Genomic DNA, 4,195 nt, shown 5'->3' on the forward strand with positions numbered 1-4,195 from the left:
GGCAACCTTTTCACGCAGAGGGTGGTACGTGTATGGAATGAGTTGCCGATGATGTGGTGGAAGCTGGTACAATTGCAACATTTAAGAGGCATTTGGATGGATATATGAATAGGAAGGGTTTGGAGGGATATGGGCTGGGTGCTGGCATGTGGGACTAGATTGGGTTGGGATACCTGGTCGGCATGGACGGGTTGGACCTAAGGGTCTGTTTCCATGCTGTACATCTCTATGACTAACATTTGAGATAAGGACTTCATACAATTTGGAGTTTTTGATAAACAAGGATAAGGACAAAGTTAGGACTGCAGATGCTGGAAATCTGAGTCGAAACGTGTGGCGTTGGAAAAGCACAGCAGATCAGGCAGCATCTGAGGAGCAGGAGAATCGACATTTCGGGCATAAGCCTCCTGCTCCTAAAATGCTGCCTGACCTAATGTGCTTTTCCAGCGCCACACTTTTTGACTTCAAAACAAGGACAACTCACAACAGCAAAGGCTGCCAAGTTGGATGATCTCTAATAAATTCTCCAAGTGCAAGAAACTAACTCAGGTCTTTGGAAAGTTCTTATAACATTAATGTCTGTGGGTGCAATGTTCTCCATTATACTGACATCCAAAATGTTAAACCTCTTGCAAATTCATACCTCCTGCTCACTGGATATTTACTTAAACTCAGAATTAATAATCTCTCAGATTCAGTGTCTGCAAAAAAGAGATGTGGAGTGACCATCAGGTGTGTATAGCCACCATTCACCCCACCCATTATGTGGCAGTGTCTTCTAACTTAGCATTGTGTGTTGACAATTGGATTTGTGATTACGTGGCCACATGATCAAAATAGATTTCAGATAGCAACCTTCAAGGAGCAGTATAAGGGCAGTTAGAAGTTTCAATGGACCATTTCCCCAGCAAGAGCAGAACCTTTTTTGAAAAACCAATCAACTAAGTTAGTGAGAGATAGTCTAATTGCCTTCACCTGTGAAGTGTTGTCTTCAAGGAAACTCAAGCCATAATTTTGTTTGGAAACCTGAAAGGTCCGATGTGCCATTCACCCAATGAATCATGAAAGAGAATCCATCCAAGCCTGCAGCTTGTGCATCTTAAGGAACTAAATTTAAAATGTGATTTTCTTCTTCTATTTCTGTTAATAAAGTCATACAGTCATACAGCACGGAAATAGACCTTTCAATCCAACCAGTCTGAGCAAACATAATCCCAAACAAAACTAGTCCCACCTGTCTGCTCCTGGCCCATATCCTTCCAAACCTTTCCTACTCAGGTATCTATCCAAATGTCTTTTAAACATTGTAATTGTACCCACATCCACCACTTTCTCAGGAAATTCAGATCACACATGAACTACTGTCTGTGTAAAAAAATTGCCTCCTGTCTTTTTAAAATCTCTCTCCTCTCACCTTAAAGATGTGCCCCCAGCCTTGAAATCCCCCCATCCTCGGGAAAAGACAACTACCATTAACTCTGTCTATACCTCTCATTATTTTATAAACTTATATTAGATCGCCTCTCAACTCTCCAGTAAAAAAAGTCCCAGCGTATCCAGCCTTTCTTTATAACTCAAATCTTCCATACTCAGCAACATCCTGGTAAATCTCTTCTGAACCCTCTCCAGCCTGATGTTTTGTCTCTAGAAACCAAATAGAAGCAAACATGACATGGAATTTTTGTGATCTTTAATGTCAAAAAAAAGAAAAAATAAACGGGAGTGTCAGAGGAAAAAAAGAAAAGAAAAAAAAACCCAGCAGTGTTAGACATTCTGTTAAAAAAAGTGATCTTTCCTTCTGATTTCACAACTTAGTGAAAAGCCTGATTCAAATCTATTACCAAGTCTCAACACTAAATTTTTAAAACATTGTCTCTAAGCACACGTCTTGTTATGGACAGCTTATGACAATGGAGAAAATTAAGCTGCCATCTCTTCTTGTTCCTACCATGTCTTATAGAAGAAAATTTACAGTACAGAAAGTGGTCATTCGATCCAGGTGTGTCTGCACCAGTTTGGAATAGTTAATTGTACTGTTGAAATTTCAAGTATCATTCAAGACAATATAATTAGAGTTGGGTATGCAGGTGAAGGAGAATAATGTGTCACAACATCTTTAAAAGAGTATTATTATAATAACCTGTCTTATCCCATCACTAATTCAACATTTTACATTCAGCCTCGAATGTCGATACGCATAGGAACAATGGAATTGGTTAACATCAGAAAGAAAAAAATCCATGACTTTTGACGAGACTGAGTCAGCTAGAGAAATAGTTACATCTTATTAGAAAAATGATTTTGAGAAAGGCACATAGGTTACATGTTAAGGTTCAACAGAATAGTCAGAGAATCAAGACAAATATTAAAAACATTAAAGAACATTCTTGATGGATGACATCTAGAATTAGGAAGGTAATATACACATGCAATTTAGGTTTGTATTATTTCAAATATTGTAATTCTGTTAGGACGTCATGATCTTAACTCTATAATAGTGAAGTATAATACATGTTTATTTCTTTGTGCATGTTTAATACTCTTATGATTTATTTCCTGATCATTATTCTTACTTCATTTATTGGTTTGCATATATCTGCAATGCATTATAAAATAGTACATTTCAAATTGGGCATGGTGTAGTGATTCAATTTGGTAATGAACCAACGTGGTGGGAAATAGCCAATTACAAGTGCTTGTTCATTAAAAATACAAACAAAGAGGAGGGATTATGAAAGTAAAGACTTCAGAACTTTAATAATTGATCATGGACTGAATGAAATCAACAAAAGATAAACTATCACACATAGCAGTAACTGTCTGGAATAAACTGTTAAAAGGAACAAAGACAAGGTGTTACACAGACTCAAGGAACTAGCCATATCTTGGCAAGATTACATGAACAAAACTGCTTTGAACCAGCTTGATAAATTGGATGCTTTATTGTCACAAAGGACAAGGATTGCCCCACAGAAGAATTTAAGGAGTTAAATCACAGGAAAGCTGTGTCTTCAAACGGTCAATGCCAAATGTACCAAGAAACAAAAAAAAACTTTTGATAAGGAAGCCAGCTACAGTCTCACTGTAACCAGGATGAAAGACTCTAAAGAAATCATTGACATATCACCTCGGAGACGAAAGGATGAAAATTGGTATGAGAGTTGAACACCTGAACTCAATAGCAGAACTTCAAAAAACGATACTGTCGAAGAACTGAACCCTGGAAACTTCAAGAGACAGATCACTATTGGCCGAAATCCTAGCCAGATTTCACCACTGGTCAGCTGATAGCTACACTGGGTCACAGGCTTAACCTTACTTATCTGAGGGGTCTAATATTTGCAAAAAAGTTTGAATTATTATTTCAGTACTTGATTGCCCATGAGACTTCTTAATAAGTAATCAAATTAAAGGTAACGTGTGGTGATTTGCCTACAACAGATTCTTGATCAGGAAAGGGAATGGAGGGTTATAAGGAAGACACAGGTCGTTAGGAGTGTTGGATTAAACACAATCCTATTGAGTGGGAAAGAAGGCTCAATGAGCCAAACATCCTGTTCCTATTTATTATAGTCCAAGCTCTGTGGGACATAGGTTTGAAGTCCACCAGGGCAGATGATGAAATTTGAATTCAGTCAATGAATCTGGATTAAAAGCTAGTTTAATGCTGACCATGGAACCAATGCCAATTTTAAATAAAGCCATTTTGCTTACTAACTTCCTGAAATAAGAAGGGAATATGCAGTTCTTATCTGGTCGAGTCTAAATGTAACTCCACTTCCACACCAATGCTAACACTCAATGCTTTCTGAAAAGGCTCAGCACGCTCCTCAGCATCTAACAATTATAAAGTCTAATGAAAGGAATAAAACCAGACAGGCCCAGCTGGCATCAACAAAGGCACTAGAAACAACTGACAACCAATATCTTTGAATTTGTGCAGTCTTACAGCCCCAAAGGAAACTTCCATATCCGCCACAGATTCACCTGTACCTCCACACACATCATCTATTGCATCCTTTGCACCCGATGTGGCCTCCTCTATATTGGGGAGACAGGCCGGCTACTTGCGGAGCGTTTCAGAGAACACCTCTGGGACACCCGGACCAACCAACCCAACCACCCTGTAGCTCAACATTTCAATTCCCCCTCCCACTCCACCAAGGATATGCAGGTCTTTGGACTCCTCCATCAT

General features: G+C 38.7%; 1 protein-coding gene across 1 annotated transcript in view; it reads right to left on the bottom strand.

Annotated features, from left to right (window-relative positions):
* The window catches only part of srek1ip1 (SREK1-interacting protein 1), a 25,452-nt gene that overhangs the window by 20,378 nt on the left and 879 nt on the right, over nucleotides 1–4,195 (bottom strand). The gene's annotated exons all lie outside the window — the stretch shown is intronic.

The sequence above is a fragment of the Chiloscyllium plagiosum genome, chromosome 1 (assembly GCF_004010195.1).
Source record: "Chiloscyllium plagiosum isolate BGI_BamShark_2017 chromosome 1, ASM401019v2, whole genome shotgun sequence".
Taxonomy (NCBI): domain Eukaryota; kingdom Metazoa; phylum Chordata; class Chondrichthyes; order Orectolobiformes; family Hemiscylliidae; genus Chiloscyllium; species Chiloscyllium plagiosum.